This window comes from Pongo abelii, chromosome 11, assembly GCF_028885655.2.
Source record: "Pongo abelii isolate AG06213 chromosome 11, NHGRI_mPonAbe1-v2.0_pri, whole genome shotgun sequence".
Classification (NCBI taxonomy): Eukaryota; Metazoa; Chordata; class Mammalia; order Primates; family Hominidae; genus Pongo; species Pongo abelii.
The window spans coordinates 120,165,946-120,184,893 of record NC_071996.2 but is presented as its reverse complement, the minus strand read 5'-3'; the positions used below and the strand labels follow the sequence as shown (position 1 = coordinate 120,184,893).

Sequence of the window (18,948 nt, the reverse complement as noted above, 5' to 3'; positions counted from 1 at the left end):
TTCTTAGACCCTTGTCACAGAGGACTAAGTAGAAAATGTAGTCACTAAACTGGCTCAAGCCATAAGAATATTTTTATACACAACTAAAAAATATGGAAAAGTAACTTTTGAAATTTTTTTCCCTTAGAACTTTTTAGGGGAATTCTTTGGTACCGCTTTTCTTTTTAAGGAACACTCAGGTCAGTCATAGGACATTTTTTTCAGAAGCGTGAAAGATCACTGCATCACCTGCTACCCTTGAGTCCTGCACAAATTCTGTTGCAGCCTGTTCCAGAGTAGCAAAGCTGATTCAGTTTCTAAAGATCTCCCCCAAAGAGCATTTCCCAGCCTTCCTCCTCTTAGACGCATCCTCTCCCTTGTCCACCCCACCCCCTTCCTGAGCACCTGTTGCTACAACAAAGAGAAGCTCAGGGTTGAAGTTTCTGGGCTTGTTCAGGTGATAAACTGAGGCCATTCAGAGGAGATAATGCCATTTGATGGTTGAGCTCTTTTCAATCATCGGGGAAAGTGCTGGGTGGAGAGAGGCATTCAAAAAAGCTCCATGGATATAAAAAGGTGATTACATCTAAATGGGAGACCTGTCACCAGGCAAAGCCCTCTGCCAGCTGATGTGCAGGCAACTTCAATGGCTAAATGGTGGCAGGCAGGGTGGGATTTTTGTGGCTCTGGACTTAGACAGCTGCAGCTCTGCTAAGGGGACAGGCCTTCCTGGGTCCCTCAGATCTAGTGAGAGAGGCCACAGGCTGCCAGCCAAGGACTCTGCTGGGGGCTCTGTCAACCTTAACTAAGCCATGAGCAACTCAGGCCAATGCTCTAACACTCCTGGAAGACAGGTCTGTATGAACTCCTCAAAGACCCAAAGATCTGAGGACTGTGGACATAGCAAGTTTGAATGCTTAAAGATCCAGGTTTAGCTCAGCATTTTTATTTGCCTGGTTTTGTTATTCTAGATCAGGAGTCAGGCACCATTTTATGTAAAAGACCAGATGGTAAATATTTTGTCCTTTGCGGGCTGTCTGGTCTCTGTTGCAGCTATTCAGCTCTGCTGTTGTCATCTGCAAGCAGCCGTAGGCATAAATAAATGAACATGGCTACATTCTGATGAAGCTTTATTTATGGACATGGGAATTTAAATTTTATATAATTCTTATGTCACAAAATATTATTCTTTTGATGTTTTTCAACCATTTAAAAATGTAAAAGTGATTCTTAGTGCGTAGGCTGTACAGAAATGAGCAGCAAGATGGATCTGGCCCATGAGCCACAGTTTGAAGACCCTTATTTTAGGGGGTTCTATTTGGGAGAGAAAGAACTATAGGGAGAGATTGTCTGATTTAGCTCTATGCAGAGTCCTAAATATATCAACTGTGATTAATAACTTGCATACACACAGCACTTTAATATTAACAAAATGTGTCTGTGCTGTTATTCAATACCCACTGCAAGCCTGTGAGTTAGGTATTATTATGCCATTGTCTAGATGAGGAAACTGACAGTCGAAACAGACACAGCCAAGATCAAACAGTAAATGGGAAGACCCAAGTTCAAATACAGTATTCCATCTCCAAAGGCAGAGCTTTTCCCACTGCATCTTTGGGGAGCTTAGATTGTCCATTTCACCAAGTGTTTATTAGGGCTTGATGGGGATGAACACCTGGGCAAAGGCACAGAAGCAGGGGAGTCAGAACATGTCCTGGCTGCTTCATGTTTTCCTTAAGGCCGTGGACACTCAGGAAATTGACAGCTACTGTTCTCATTAGGAGCAGAGCTGACCGTTGTTCCCAAAGACACAGAGTAAGCCAAGTTCTCCAATGTGGTGTAATCACTCAGCCTGGTCACCGTGGCTGTTGCTTGGATCTGTATACCTCCAGCAGGTCAGCAGGTGTCGTGGAGGACTCAGAGGTCAGCCCAAGGCCTTTCTCCGATGCCTGACTAGGAGCATTCCATGGCGGAGTAGGCACGCATCTACATGGAATGATATCCGGGACCCCTAAGAGAAAGCCCTACCCCCAAACACTCTTCCTTCCACCTAGGTCTCTTCAGCTTTATGCCATATTTTTAGAGCAGGCACTGGACATAAGGCGCTGGGTATGGCTTCTTGTCTCCACTATGGTGCCACATTGTGATCTGACTTTTGGCCAGTCACTTTCTATCTCCACATATTGGCTTTCACCTGTGAAATGGGGAAGTAATGGCAATGTAGGGAGGGTTCGATGGTGGTTTTTATGTGATATCTAATATGGTGCCAGCAACACAGTAGGATCCCAAGAGGTGTCAGTTTCTTCTTGTCCTGAATCTTCGTCTTCATGTCTTCTCGTCTGCACTGGTCTGCCTGCCTGGAATGCCTTTTCTTCCACTTCGTTTTCCTGGTAAGCCTTCCCCAACACTCTGCCCATTACATACAAACACCTTGAGTAGTCACTCCCTCACTGGGCGATGTTATGGGTTGACTTGTGTCCCCCCAAAAAGATATGTTGAAATCCTAATCCCCAATACTCAGAATGTGGCCTTATTTGAAAATAAGATCGGTGCTCTTCTTTTCCAACTGGGGCCCAGCAGAATGGCTCTGCAAAGATGGGTGACAAGAAGAAAAAGGGCCGTTCTGCCATCAATTAGGTGGTGACCCAAGAATACACCATCGACATTCACAAGTGCATCCATGGAGTGGGCGTCAAGAAGCGTGCGTCTCAGGCACTCTGAGACGCAAAGAGATCCAGAAATTTGCCATGAAGGAGATGGCAACTCCAGATGTGCACATTGATACCAGTCTCAACAAAGCTGTCTGAGCCAAAGGAATAAGGAATATCCATACCGTATCTGTGTGTGGTTGTCCAGAAAACATAATGAGGGTAAAGATTCACCAAATAAGCTCTATACTTTGGTTACCTATGTACCTGTTACCACTTTCAAAAATCTGCAGTCAGTGTGGATGAGAACTAACTGCTGATCATCAAATACATCAAATAAAGTTATAAATTTAAAAAAAAAAGTGAGCCGGGCACAGTGGCTCACGCCTGTAATCCCAGCACTTCGGGAGCCCGAGGTGGACAGATTACGTGAGGTCAGGAGTTTGAGACCAGCCTGGCCAACGTGGTGAAATCCCATCTCTACTAAAAATACAAAAATTAGTCGGGCATGGTGGCAGGTGCCTGTAATCCCAGCTACTCAGGAGGCTGAGGCAGGAGAATCGCTTGAACCTGGGAGGCGGAGGTTGCAGTGAGCCAAGACTGTGCCACTGCATTGCAGCCTGGGTGGTAAAGAGAGACTCCATCTCAAAAAAAAAAGAAGGAAGGAAGGAAGGAAGGAAGGGAGAGAGAGAGAAAGAAAGAAAAAGAAAAGAAAGAAGGAAAGAAAGAAAGAAAGAGAAAGAAAGAAAGAAAAGAAAGAGAAAAAGAAGAAATAAAGAAAGAAAAAAAGAAAGAAAGAAAAGAAAGAAAGAAAGAAAGAAAAAGAAAACAGGGTCTTTGCAGAGGTAATCAAGTTAAAATGATGTCATTAGGGTAAGTCTTAGTCCAATATGACCAGAGTCTTTATAAAATGGGGATACATGGATACAGGGACAGATACGCACAGAGGGAAGACCTCGTGAAAACACACAGAAAGAAGATGGCCATGTGACTGGAGTGATGCAGCCACAAGCCAGTGAACACCACGGATGCCGGAAAACACAGAGGCTAAGAAGAGCAAGGAAAGATTCTCCCTGAGGCCCCTCAGAGAAAGTATGGCCCTGCTGACACCTTTTTGACTGGCCTCCAGAACATCAATCAATTTCTGCTGTTTGAAGCCACTCAGATTTTGGTTTTTTGTTAGAGCAATCCTGGAAAATGAATACAGGCAACCTCGGTATCTCATTCGACGCCTGCCCCGTTGCACCAAACTTTAGTTGACATGCCTGGCTCCTCTCCTGAGTTGCAGGCTTACCTCTGTATCCCCCAGGGTCTAGACGCTGCTGGGAGGTGATCTGTACTTGCTCCATATCCTGAATTAAAGTTCCATTGCCCTGCACACTCTGAGTCTGTGCCTGTATGATTGCCTGTGTGCAACCGCTTTGTTGATCCAGTGACATTACATCAGCAGGAGGCCAAGGATGAGCTATTTTTTTCTGCCTGTATATTCCGTGAATTAAAGACTCAACTAGGAAAGGCTCAGTGGTCAGGCCAGCAGTTCTGCCCCCTCCTGAGTTTATGAATATCTGCTCCCAGTTCCTTTGTCTCTCTTGCTGGGCTGGCTGCTGTCTTGCCACGTGAAGCCTTCACCCTCTCTTCCCCAGCTGGCACCACCATCAGCAATTCCTTTTCTCCTTAGAAAAGGAATTTCTCATGCCTCTAATCCCATCACTTTGGGAGGCCGAGATGGGTAGACCACCTGAGGTCAGGAGTTTGAGACCAGCCTGGCCAACATGGTGAAACCCCGTCTCTACTAAAAATACAAAAATTAGCTGGGCATGGTGGCTGGTGCCTGTGATCTCAGCTACTCAGAGGCTGAGGCAGGAGAATTGCTTGAACCCGGGTGGTGGAAGTTGCAGTGAGCCGAGATTGTGCCATTACACTCCAGCCTGGGTGACTGAGAAAATAAGACTCTGTCTCAGAAAAAAAAAAAGAAAGAAAGAAAAGAAAAGGAATCTCTCAACCAAGAAGAAGTTGGAATGCTCTAAAGTAACTTCAATCAAAAGAAAAAAGAGGCCAAGGGAAGAGAAAGTAACATGCTAATGCCTAGAAGCAGTAGGTCACATGGCCCAGAATTCTAGCACCATGTAGCCCAAGATCGCACGCAGGGCTCTCAGTTCTCATTCTCACCTGTGACCCAGGTGGGACGTTAAACCAAGCTGCTCATCTTTCTAGCCCAAGAGAAAAGTGGGCCCTCTCTGCTCCACCAAGGCTAGTGGAGGTTCCAGACTCTGCTAGAACCTGCTTTCTTGATCTCTGTCTGTATGTGGCTCCCCAGCCTTTGTCTCTGGCTTTGGACTTCCTTGCAGAGCACTCTGTCGCTGCCCTGGCCCCTCCAGGTTCCTCCGAGCCCTGCCCTGGTCTCTGCTTTGCTGAGTGAGGGCACCTGCACTGCAACCTGGCTGCAGAGAGTCCCTACCTTGATTCCCTTCTGCAGTCTCAGCCGCACCAACTTCAGGGAGCCACCTCTCTCCATTGGTCCCTTCTCTGTCCTCTGCAGATGCCTGTCCCATGTTCAACAATGGTATATCAAGATGATGTCTACCTTCAAATGGTCTATTTTCTTCCTAAGGAAGTGACCTGATTGTTTATTCAACAAATATTTATTGAGTACTATTATGGGTTACATTGTGTCCCCCAAAAACATATTGAGATCCTAACCCCCAGGACCTGTGAATGTGACTTTATTTGGAAATAGGGTCTTTGCAGATGACAAAGTTAAAATGAAGTCATTAGTGTGGGCCCTAATCCAATATGACCAACCTCCTTATAAAACAGGGAAAATCTGGACACAGAGACATGCAGAGGGGAGATGATGTGAAGACACAGGAAGAACGCCAAATATAAGCCAAGGTATGTCTGAGGCTACTCGGAGTTAGGAGAGAAGCCTAGGACAGATTCTCCCTCTCAGCCCTGAGAAGGAACCAAACCTGTCAACCCCTTGTTTTCAGACTTCTAGCCACCTGAACTGGGAGACAACACACTTCGGTTGTTTAACTTGTGATACTTGGTTACAGCAGCCCTAGGAAACTATGAGCCAAGCGCCTTCATTCTAGGATCAAAACTCCATGTCTTCAGGGAGTTCACATTCTAGAAGGGGATAACACACAAGAAACAATTAAATGAACAAAGCATGTCGAATGTGGGTGGCCATAAGTGCAATGGAGAAAAATAAAGCTGAGAATGGAGTTAGAGAGTACAGGCGAATGGGAAGCACTGCAATTTCAAATAGAAGAGTCCTGTAATCCCAGCACCTTGGGAGGCCAAAGCGGGCAGATCACCTGAGGTCAGGAGTTTGAGACAAGCCTGGCCAACATGGTGAAATCCCATTTCTACTAAAAAAAAATACCAAAAAAAAAAAAACTTAGCCAGGCGTGGTGGCAGGCGCCTGTAATCTCAGCTACTTGGGAGGCTGAGGCAGGAAAATCACTTGAACCTTGGAGGCAGAGGTTGCAGTGAGCTGAGATTGTGCCACTACACTCCAGCCTGGGTGACAGAGCAAGACTCTGTCTCAAAAAATAAATAAATAAAATAAAGTAGAAGAGTCAGGGAAGGACACTCCAAAGAGGGAACATTCGGGCAAAGACCTAAAAAAGATGAAAGAGACATCCGAGGAGATATCCATGAATAATATGGTTCAAGTCAAGGAAGCAGCACACATATTGAGCGTCCTTTGTATGCCACCCTGCTCAGCTGGGGGCCAGGCAGGGTTGTGAGGGATGATTGGAAAGGCTGCTGCAGCAAGAGGGCTGCTGGCCTACACGTCACAGCACTACCAGCCTCAGATGTATGTGCCAACATCATCTCCTGGTGTGATTTTGCACAGCCACACAGATCAGCAGAAGTGAAAGAAGACTCTTCACTGCAAATAAGTTTTTTTTCCATAAACCTGTAATTACGAATAGCACAAATATGTTTCATTTTTGTGCAAGTGAAGTAAGACTGTTAACTTATTCCAGTTATCGTTTGAATTATATTGTGGTTGTTATAACCTTGTTTTGTCCTTGGGTCCGTTTTCAATCAATGTCGGAGTCCTCGAAAATGAAAGAGGCCCTGACCTCTCTCGACCTCTGAGAGGCCCTGGCACACCAGGTCTGGTGCTGGATTCTGGAAATCTAAGAACAATAAGGTGCAGTCCCTGCCCTGGAGAACATGAGGCCTCACTAAGAAAGAAGGGTATGTAAACATGTCAGTTCAACAGAATGTTGTAAATACTCTGATGGGAGCATATGAGAGTTCTTTGGAGGGCTTTTTAAAGTTCTTTTTTTTCTTCAGTACAAGGGAATCTTGAGGCAAAATTCTATATGGACTAGTTGTTTCCAGATACAACCTTACATTAACTGCTTGGCCAGGCACGGGTTTAAAGAACAAATCAGTCCGAGAACAGTGGCTCACGCCTGTAATCCCAATACCTTGAGAGCCCGAGGCAGGAGGATCGCTTGAGCCCAGGAGTTTGAGACCAGCCTGGGCAACAAAGTGAGACCCTATCTCTACAAAAAATCAAAAAGTTAGCCAGGCTTGGTGACACATGCCTGTGGTCCTAGGTAGGTGGTAGGCTGAGGCAAGAGGTTCACTTGGGCCTAGGAGGTGAGGCTGCAGTGAGTTGTGTTCACACCACTGCACTCCAGCCTGGGCAACAGAGACAGACTGTTGAAAGCAAGGGAAAGGGAGGGGAGGGGAGGGGAGGGGGAAGGGAAAGGGAAAGGGGAAGACAGGGAAGGGAAGGGGAGGGGAGGGGAGGGGAAGGGGAATAGAGGGAAGGGAAGGGGGGGGAGGAGAGGAGAAGGGAGGGGAGGGGAAGGGGAAGGGGAAGAAAGGGAGGGGGAAGGGGAGGAGAGGGGAGGGGAGGAGAAGGCAGAGAGGGGAGGGGAGGAGAGGGGAGAGAGGGGAGGGGAGGAGAGGGGAGAGGGGGAGGGGAGGGGAGGAGGAAGAGAGGGGAGGGGGAAGAGAGGGGAGGGGACAGGAAGGGAGAGGAAGAGAGGGGAAGGAGAAGGTGGGGGAAGGGAAGGGGGAGGAGAGAGAGGGGAAAGAAAAGAAAAGAAAAAGCAAGCACAAATCAACCCCTTCTGAGGTTGATGAAGTTTTCCTAACCATGACCCTTTGGGGTCACCATCTTAAAAATAAGCAGGGAGCTCTTCAACCAAAAGATGCCAAAGTCCTAAAGAAATTGACCTCAACAAAGCCTCGCTCCTTCTCTAGCAGTTTCCAGCTCCATTGTCTTAATCTTCCCATGAGAGTCATGTGTCAAAATCTTGACTGGTCTCCCCCATGACCTTGCCATCTCCTCTTTCACCTCATCACTTGCTTCCTCCTCCCACTACCAAAGTCATCCAGTCACTTCCATCATCTCCTTCCACATCCTCACCACCCTCTCCACCCTAACTTACTCTTTTTGCCTCTTTCTGTCTGCAGAACCCTGGGAAAAATCCTTCACCAAGCCATCAAGCCTCACAGGCCTTCTTTCAGGACTAGTTCTTCCTGCCCTGGTTGCCATACATGGCACTGTGGACCTCCCCCTCCTGAAATGTCTTCGTCTTCGGACTTTCCAGATGAACTCTGCCCTACTTCTTCTGTCCCAGACCATTCTCGTCATCCCCTTCTTTGCCTTCCCTTCCTCCTCTTTCCCCTTAAATATGTGCATGTGCTAAAGTCCAGTCCCTTCTGAATCTCCTGCTTTCTCTTCCTTGCAAACCTAACTCCTCATGGCTTCCACCCGCAGTTTTACATCCGTTACTCCAAAAGCTATAGCTCTACCCCTTACTTGGTCAGATAAGCCAACTGTCTACCCAGATTTCTGCTACTTTATATCACAACTGCCTGAGATTCAACATCCCTCAGCCTGAACACAATTTCTTTCTCACCAAATTACCCTCTTTTTGACTTCTTGACCCCAGTTCATGGTAGCACCATCCTCCTTGTTATCCTGACCTGACACTTCACAGGAACATCTTAGGCTTCACCTCTCCTAAGTCCTCCATATTCAGTCAGCTGGTACTTTCTTCAAAATTTCTCTCTCACTTCCCCATGGCTATTTATTCTCATTGCCACTGTCTTCCCTCATCAGGACTATACAAATAGTCATCACACGCACCTTCTCCCTCCTGCCATGGGATCTTTGAATGGAGAACCCTCTTCCTTCCTAATCTACTTACTCCACGTCTATCATCCTTAGTTCTTCACCCTAACATCACTTCCTCAGGGAAACATTTCCTTCCGTGTCTGACTCTAAAATCCACACTCCTCCATCTGACAAGGGATACAATAACCAGAATATGTAAGGAGCTCAAACAACTCAACAGGAAAAAAATCTATTAATCACATTAAAAAATGGGCCAAAAAACTGAATAGACATTTCTCAAAAGAAGACAAACAAATGGCAAACAGGTATATGAAAAGGGGCTCCACATCATTGGTCATCAGAGAAATGCAAATCAAAACTACAATGAGATATCCTCTCACTCCAGTTAAAATGGCTTTTATCCAAAAGACAGGCAACAATGAATGCTGGTGAGAATGTGGAGAAAGGGGAACCCTTATACACTGTTGGTGTACATTAGTACAGTCACTATGGTGATCCAACAATCCCATTGCTAAGCATATGCTAAAAAGAAAGGAAATCAGTATATCAAAGAGATATCTGCACTCCCACGCTTATTGGAGCAATATTCACAATAGCCAAGATTTGGAAGCAACCTAAGTGTCCATCCACAGACAAACAGATAAAGAAAATGCGATACCTATGCACAATGGAGTACTAGTCAGCCATAAAAAGAATGAGATCCTGTCATTTGTAACAACATGGATGGAACTGGAGGACATTTTGTTACATAAAATAAGCCAGGCACAGAAAGACAAACGTCAAATATTCTCACTCATACATGGGAGCGAAAAATTAAAACAATTGAACTCATGGACACAGAGAATAGAATGATGGTTACCAGAGGCTGGGAAGAGTAATGGATGGGTGGGGTAAGGGGTGAGGATGGTTAATGAGTACAAAAATATAGTAATATAAAATGAATAAATCTAGCATTTAATAGCACAAGAGGTGACTACAGTCAACAATAATTTATTGTACATCTTAAAATAACAGAGTATAATTGGAATGTGCATAACACAAAGAAAGGATAAATGTCTGAGGCGATGGATACCTCATTTACCCTGATAGGATTATTACACATTGTATGCCTTTATCAAAATATCTCATGTACCCATCAATATACACACCTACTATGTACCCATAAAAATTAAAAACAAAAAAACAAAAAATCACCCTGTTATAGGAACTCATAGTCCCATGTTCCTCTCCAGGACTTACCATAGTTGAGATTTTATATTTTTTATGTGATGATTTGATTAAAGTTGGCCTCCTTAGCAGGCTGTCACCTCTAGGAGTTGGAATCATGTTTGTTTTTTCTCATCACTGTCTCCCCAGGCTCTTGCAGGGGCAGGGTACCTAACATATAACAGATGCTCAATACATATGTGTTTTATTTGTTTATTTGTTTGTTTTTAAGTGAAAGCAAGTTTATCAAGAAAGTAAAGGAATAAAGAATGCTACTCCATAGCCAGAGCAGCCTCAATACATATTTGTTTTGAATTGATGGCTTTTTCCATGACACTCTCTGTCACAGATTGCATTTTGCAAAGGTGACCACAGCAGTATTTCTGGTCCCACGTGCTGTTCCTCCACCAAGAGGGGGATTCTACTTCCCCTCCCCTTGAACTTGGGCAAGATTTTGTAACTGTCTTGATGAGTGGAGTCAGCACATGACTTCTGAAGCTCCGTTGGAAAAGGCATTACAGTTTCCTAGGTCTCTCAAAGTGCTTGCCCTTGGAACCCAGTCTCCATGTTACGGGGAAGCCCAGCCTACATGGAGATGCCATGGACATGTGTCTGGGAGACAGATACAGCGGAGGACTCAGCCAACTGCAGTGTGAACTGCAAACAAGTGAGTAAACAAGCCTTCAGATGACACCAGCCACAGCCATCAATTCGTCACCAACTTTCGAGTCTTCTAGCTGGAGCCCCAGACATTGGAGAGTGGAGACAAATCATTCCTGCTATACCCAGTCCAAATCTCTGACTCACAGAATTTGTGAGCGTGACAAAAGATTGTTTCATGCTACTGCACACAGTGCAAAAGATAACCCAGCCACTTTCTCATTTACTACACCTGCATTGCCTCCCACTGCCTGTAGGACACAGTGTATGATCCTTGGCTTGGCCTTCTGGTTCCAACCTCTTTGTTTCTATTTATCGCCCTCCAGAGGAAACTGCTTCTCCAGTGCAACTGATCTACTCATTGTTTACCACTATCCTCTGTCCCTTCCTCCCTTCACCCTGTCCTCACTGTTGCCCATAACTGCAATGGCCTCACCTCCAGCCTCACCAAATTCTCCCCATTGCCCAAGGCTCGGCCTCTTCCCCAAAGCCTCTAAAACAATCCCAGGTAAACAACACTCTCACTCTTCTTGCAAGCTAGACTTTCATTATCTAGTAATATCATTTTCTAAATGGAAAAATCAGAATCCATGGTCTGAATTATTTTTATAATTTCTGCTTTTACTTTCAAGGAGAATTTCACACAGAATTAAAACTTACTTCCATTTAGTGATGTACTCGACCAATAGCCTTCACTGCAAAGTATAAGATTAAAAACCTCGTAAAGTAGGCGTGGTTATTATTTTACAGATGAGGGAACTGAGGTTTAGAAAGATTAAATAAATTAACTACAGTCATATACTTAATATTTGGTGGAACTAGGATTCAAACCTGCATCCTCTAAGACAGAACGTAATCACTGCTTAATCTAGTAATTAAATATGTTCAATGTTATAGTATGCTTTCCTTTTATAAATTAATTCTTTATTATAAAAAGTAATACATGCACATAATAAAAAATGTCAATAGCACTCAAGAATGCAATATAAAAGTAGGTCTGTCTCCAAATCCAGACTCTATTCCAGACTCCATCCAGTTCTTTTGTGTATTTCCAGAAATATTATGTGCACAGGTAAGCATCTCTTTGTTACACACAGAGGGCATACTATTTACAGCATTTTCTCTTTACAATATCTGTTGGAAGGCATTACATGTGGACTTGTATAGAGTTCCTATATTCTTTCTCTGGCTGCATAATATTCCCTGGTTGCCTGTTAGTGATCTTGGAGTAGCCAGAAGCTAGAAAGAGAGGAGAAGGAGGGAGCTGGATGGAAAACTACAGTAAAATGAGAAGGGATGAGGGGAGGCCAGTAGGCCTGGAGGAGGAAATGCCTGATTCCCAGGCACACTGCAAAGAGAAAGCAAGCCTGGCTGGGAACAGAAGTGAAAACAGAGGAGGCTGTGAATACATTGTATAAAATGGGCCCCAGAGGTGGGGGAAAGGAGTTATTGAGATCCACGGGGTGAACATTTGCCTCTAACCTCTTTCCTGATGACTTCATCAGCCCCCCTGAGGACCTCCCCACTTTTGCCAACCCCACCATTTTTTAAAATGTGCCCCACCCAAAAGAAAACAAACATGTTACTATTTATTCATGCAAGAAGGCCCAGGAGACACAATAGACAGCAGCACCAGCCTAATTAAATGAAACGGGGTAGGTGTAACTCAAACCACCTCGGGAAAATATAATCTGCCACCAGAAAAAAATTCCCACCGTTCAGACCACAGGGAAATCAGACCAGCCTCCTCGCAAGTTCCCAAGCAAAGGCTGACTCCGCAGGCAGCAAGATAAGAGAAGGTCGGCTTCTCGCCAGTAGCCTTCCTCCCTCGCCTCTCAACTCTGTGCACCCACATGGCCCCCCACCTCTCTGAGCTTGTTCACTGACATATCAGAGCTGCTCCCTTTGTGGGCTGGATTGTTTAGCTAATTCGCCCATGGAAAATGGTTCAGGTTCAGATTCCAGGCCAAAGCAACCAGACACCAATTGCAAATCCAAGCTTGGGGATTGTATCTCTTTCACCTCTTTGAGACACATAAACTGCATCTCTCCTCCCCCACGTAGCTTTTCTCTCCACCTAGGGAAACCTCAGGGATGCTCCAAGTTGGACCCTCCAAAGCTAAGACATGGGAGGGGTACTGGAGAATCTCTGAAGTGGCCTTCTCTAAATTTAGACGTGAACTCTGAGAGTCAGAAGGTGAGCTTGACCTAAGGATGTGCTCCTGGGCACCTTTGTCTGAAGAGTTCTGGGGCCAGATGAAAAATCTGACTATGTCTCTAGATGTCCCTCATCAACTGTAGGTGGGCTCTGGAATTAGACCTGCCTGGTCAGGTCTCAACTGTACCACTCCGATTGTAACTAGGTGAGTTTGGGTACAAGCTTAATCTCTTTTTGCTTGATCTCCTAATCTGTAAAATGGAAAGAACAGTTTCTCTCTTCCTTCACCGACGGGATTATTGTAAAAATTAAATGAGGCCACCCACGTAAAGTTCTTGGCACACGGAAGGTGCCGCAGAAGTATGAGTTAGTTTCTTCCTCCTGAGGAAGTCTATACCCACCCACTCCAACCTCACTCCAGTCCTCCTTTCATGGGTCCAGTGTAAAAATGAGGGGCTTCAGACTGGGCACAATGGCTCACACCTGGAATCCCAGCTACTCAGAGGCTGAGTTGGGAGGATTACTTGAGCTCAAGAGTTCAAGGCTGCAGTGAGCTGTGATCGCACCACTGCCCTGTAGCCTGGGCAACAGACTGAGAGTGATTGATGCGTACCAGGCATGTGTCCCAACTGTTCAAACCTGTGTCCACCCCCCGCCAGGCCAGCTGTCTGAAACACCATTCATGAGTCATTCTTCCAGGCCACAAGGGCTTTAGGGATCTGTTAGCTGCAATGGCTGTAAGTGTTAGTCACTCTTAATTACAGAAGGGGGTGATTGTGCTGATAATCTGAAAATGTAGCTCCCCGTTGCTATAGGGTTTCTAAAGCTCCAGGAACTCAGTCCATCCTCAAGAGCAAAGCTTCACTGTGACCCTAATTCCATCCTTAGCAAGGCCAGAGAACAGCCAGGTCCTGAGCACAGGGGGGCAGGGCTCTTCCCTAACCCCTCACTCAACTTCCCTCTCTTCTCCAGGTGGAGCCAGTCCCAGTCCCTTGACCTGGCCACCGAGCTCTAGTTTCCAGCCATTTCATCATCTCTGGGTCCCTTCTCTGAATCCTCTCCAGGTTCCCCTCGTCCCTCTCAAGCTGCCCATCCGTCAACACCCATTCCTAAGCTCCTGCCCTGTTCAGACGACTGTACTCAGAACTGGCCCTGGGGCTGCGGTCAGAGTCTGGCCAGGGTAGACAGAGTATCCTGGGGAGATGACCTCATAAGCCGTCCCTCGTGGAGTATTTTTAGGCATCACTTTCCTCCCCCTCCCACTCAGCTTCCATGCACTTCCAGTGCAGTCCAGAACTCTCCGGAATCTCTAGGGGTGCTGTAACTCTTGTTGCTTTCCCAGTGTTTAAGGGGTAGAAACTGTAACTACCCCTCTGAACACTCAACTCCTCATCCTTTGAATGATTCTTTTTCATTTCTACTCTGCTTCTTTTCAGAAAATAAGGATAGACTCTTGTCAAATATTGAGGGACTCCAACCATCACCCCTGAGGCAGGCAATTCCAGCTCTGTGGCTGCATTCCCTCCTTTGTGTGGCTATGGTGTGGTTTCCTTTGTTGCTAATCTAGTTACATGTCACATAGACTAAAATGCTGTGAGTCTGCCTCCTCCCCAATGTGGGGAGAGACCCAGATCCTCTCCAAGAATTCCAAGAGTGGCATCCAGAGATCTCAGAGTCCAAGAAGCAACAGCGTGTGACCACGACAACTTGAGGCTGGATCTCAAAGTATCAGGGTCTCTGTTTAGTCTCACCTTCATTTTTCCCATCTTTCTGGAGAAGTTGTTTTAATGTTCTAGTTTCTCTGTATGGTCTTTGATTATTTATTTTTTTTCTTTTTGGCCACCAATGAACTTGGCCACCAATGCATCCACAAGTATCCACATACCTCTCAGGACCTTGAGATAGAAGAGATTCTGATGCTACCAGGCACAGCAACCCAGCTCCTTCTCGCCTTCATGCTCTGCCCCATCGTTGCCAAGCACCTAATCTAAAGTGGGCGCTGGAAAACCAGCTCCAGGCCATGTCTGGCTATGGCTACCAGTCACTCACTGGATGCTAAAAAATAAGGAAAACCTTCCCAGCCTGGGACAAGGGGAGAGGGAGGAAAGGCTCAATCAGGAGGTTTGGAGGGTCCTGTCCCATCTCCATCTCACCCAACTCCAATGAACCCAGAAAGTACGGAGAGAAAGTATCTCAATTCACGCCAGATGGAGAACAGTGCTGGCAAACAGCTGGCCTCAACAAATATTTGTTGCTTTTTTTGCATGATAAATGCTGCTGACAGCCAGAATGGCTGGAGAGAAAGGAAGCAGAGCTTCTCCTGGGCCCTGTATATTCAGGTAGGATTTGAATCGAAGGCAATCTAGGGTCAGCTCCAGCTGAGTTTGGGGCTTCGTACTGAACACAACTCAGTCTCAAATCTCTTTGTGTGTCTCACCAATGAGGTTCTCCTTGCCCAGAATAGCCTCTGCTCACCCCATCCCTGCCCCCTGCCCTCACCACCTGACATGCTCCAGATCAAAGGCTTCCCTTCATGAGCAGTCCCCAATGCCCAAATCCAAAAGCCTCTCTCCCATCTCGGAGGGCCCTCTCCTAGCACTTTGCTCAGAGCTCTGAAAGTATCCTTATCTCCTACCACCACAGAGCAGGCAGGCGCCTGTGGTGGCAGCCCATTTGGGCAGCTGTTGGGAACATAGCTGCCTCTTGCAGCATTTGCAGTCAGAGGCACACTGGCAGGGAGCCAAGACAGGCGGCTAGAAGCGAATGGCTTTCAGGGGAGATGGTCAAGAGAACTAATTTGTGTCGCATACATGAGGCATTCTAAAGAGGTTCCCAAACCTATCAGCAAGAAACTAGATGGAAGACTGGATAGAGTTCCCAAAGATACACCAGCCAGAGCACAGAAATCATGGTTGGGGGCTTTCTGTGGCCCAGGTTTTCCCCGGTCATATATAACCCAGGAAGGTTGGATTACATGGAATGGTGGGAGGCTCCTCCAGGATTATGGGCTGCCTCTGTCATCCTCAGATTATCTGAATTTCGTCACCCGCAACAGGGATGGAGGGCGGAGCACAGCCCAGAAGCAGGAGCCCCTCAGCTGCGAGTCTATAGAATATTGAAATCAAAAAGCAAATGAAGACAAACACCGTAGAGGCTGAGCTGCTGGGCTCCAGAGCTGAACTGCCTGTTTGACATTCCCCTCTACTGCTCACCTCTCTGCTGGGACCTCACTATGCCTCAGTCTCCTCTTTCATAAAGTGGGGATAATATTATCTACCTTATAATTTTGTTGCATGGATTAAACAAGTTTATATATGTAGAATGCTATATGTTTGCTACGTCATTGTTGCTGTTGTTCAGATAAATTTGCCAAAAATGAAGAAGTCACAGGTAGAGGTTGAATGTGGAGTTCAGTGTGGAGATCAAAGAAAGAAGTGCCAGGGGGAAGGAAAAAGAAAAGTTGTGTGTGTGTGTGTGTGTGTGTGTGTGTGTGTTTGATATAGGGTCTCACTCTGTTGTCCAGGCTAGAGTGCAGTGGTGTGATCAAGGCTCACTGCAGTCTCAACCCGGGAGGTCTCAACCTCCTGGGCTGAAGTGATCCTCCCACCTCAGCCTCCCGAATAGCTGTGAGTACAGGCACATGCCACCATGCCCGGCTAATTTTTTAATTTTTATAGAGACAGGAGTCTCACTATGTTGCCCAGGTTGGTTTCAAACTCCTGGGCTCAAACCGAAGTGCTAGGATTACAGACGTGAGCCTCCACACCCAACCAAGAAAAGTGGTTTAAGAGATGTGGGGAAATACCCAAGATACATTGTTAAATGAAAACCAGCAAGGTAACAGTACACATTTTATGATACCACTTTAGAAAAATAAATAAAAAACAAGGATTTACATAGAATACTTCTCATGCAAAGAGTATTTGTGGACGCATACCCAACAAACTGGAAAGAGGAACTGGGGAGATAAGGATGAGCAGGAAAACAGAAAGTTGCTTGTCACTATAAGCTTTGTTATGTTGTATAAAATTTTGGCCAGTCTCAATCCCAGCACTTTGGGAGGCTGAGGTGGGAGGATCCCTTGAGCTCAGGAGTTTGAGACCAGCCTGACCAACATAGCGAAACCCTGTCTCTACAAAAAATATAAAAATTAGCCAGCGTCTGGGCATGGTGGCTCACACCTGTAATCCCAGCACTTTGGGAGGCTGAGGCAGGCAGATCACTTGAGGTCAGGAGTTCAAGACCAGCCTGGCCAACACGTTGAAACCCCATCTCTACTAAAAATACAAAAGTTAGCCAGGTGTGGTGGCACACACCTGTAGTCCCAGCTACTTGGGAGGCTGAGGCCACAGAAACGGTTGAACCTGGGAGGCAAAGCATGCAGTGAACCAAGGTCACCCCCACTACACTTCAGCCTGGGAGACAAAGCAAGACAGACAGGAAGGAAGGAAGGAAAGAAGGACGGAAGGAAGGAAGGAAGGAAGGGAAGTGGTTCTTAACCTGTGTTTTGTGGTGTTTGCTCATCATGACCCTGTCACATATGTGCTTCCAAAGTTGCAAAGCATAACATTATGTTATGCCTAGCCAGGCATTGTGGTGCACTCCTATAATTCTAGCTATTTGGGAGGCTGAGGTTAGGGGATCACTTGAGCCTGGGAGGTTGAGGCTGCAGTGAGCCATGATCATACCACTGCACTCCAGCCTGTGCAACAGAATGAGACTCTGTCTTTAAAAAAAAAAAGTCACAGATATATGTTTTTATATAAAATAAACTAATAGGCAGGTAGATGAATGACTGGGTGGATGAAAGGATGGGTGGGGTGGGTGGATAGATGGATGAACAGATGGATGGATACATGGATAGGTTGGTGGATAGGTGGGTGGACAAGTGGATAGATGGGTGCATGGAAAAACTGATGGATTAATGAATGGTAAAAATGAGGAACAATGTAAGGCAATTGCTGAAACCCATGATTGTGGTTGGCTTTAGTGTGCCAGCCACCATATAGTGAGAGGGTGAGTCAACCTTGTTTTCAATGCCAGGAATGAGCAGATACCACTTTCTTTCTGCTTAGTAAATAAAAAATAGGAACCACCAAAAGTTTACATTTGAATTTGTTAAAAACTATATACTCAATCAGGCCAACTACCTCCTCACCCTCACATGTCAGACCACTTATAAAGAGGGAAAGGACAGGGTGGGGGGACCTGTTCATCTCTGAAGAGATGAGAAGCAGCACCACGGGGTGGAATAGAAACAAGGCAGGAATGAGCAGGCCAGGAGCAGAGACAATGTGCTTGTAAATTGTTTCTCAACCGTGAGCTCCCTCAAGGATCAACCTTAGCTCATTCTACCATTGTGACAGACACTGCAAGTGGCCCCAGTGAAGCAACTTCCATGGGGATTTGGTTTTAAAGTCAGTGTCTAAGGGAAAAGTCTTATGTGGCCAAGCTTTGAATTCCCTCCATTGCAGAGTACACAACACTTCTCAATAGATCCGGCAAGGTCTGCTTTAATTCCGACCTTGTAGAAAGAGATCAGTTTCTTCAACTGTGCAGCCGGTGAAGTAGTTGAACTGTGTTTAGGGGCCGAGTTGTAAACACCATAGTCATCCCCCACCTAATGAGCTGCTCGCACTGGGGGAGGTACTTGAGGATAGAAAGGCTGGGAGGTGATGGCAGATTGACAGCACCCATCTCAGGCTCACGTCATCACACACACCCTTTCAACTTGTTCATTCTGTCCTCTGTCTCTTTGAATTACATACATTTGAATTCACGTTATTAAATGTGACTCCATTTCCATGGATGCTCTCTTTATAATGACTGAAATAAAGCATCTAACATAAAGAGGTTGGCCACCCAGAACCATCACCCCCTAAGAAAATAAAAAAAGCCAAGGCAAAAAAAGGAGGTATTAACACTTGTGCTGTACCTGGAATTCTACCATTGGAGGCCATTTGGAGCTAGAGGATCATGATAAGCTGCACCAGGGTAGAGGGAACTCATGAGACATTGTCTTCATATCACTAGCTTTAAGGAGTAGCTGTCTCACTGAAGCGCTGGAGAGGTGGGCAAGTGCCAACACCACGCTTTAATGCATAGTGCAACAAGCAGAAGTGCCAGGAAGAGGCAGAGACTGTCTTTTGAAAGGACAGCCCAGGGAAGTAGCATTTTGT

General features: G+C 45.9%; 1 long non-coding RNA gene and 1 pseudogene across 1 annotated transcript in view; one reads left to right on the top strand and one right to left on the bottom strand.

Moving 5' to 3' along the window:
• The window catches only part of LOC129058122 (uncharacterized), a 627,088-nt gene that overhangs the window by 550,981 nt on the left and 57,159 nt on the right, over positions 1 to 18,948 (bottom strand). The gene's annotated exons all lie outside the window — the stretch shown is intronic.
• On the top strand, positions 2,307 to 2,994 carry LOC112132405 (large ribosomal subunit protein eL31-like; annotated as a pseudogene).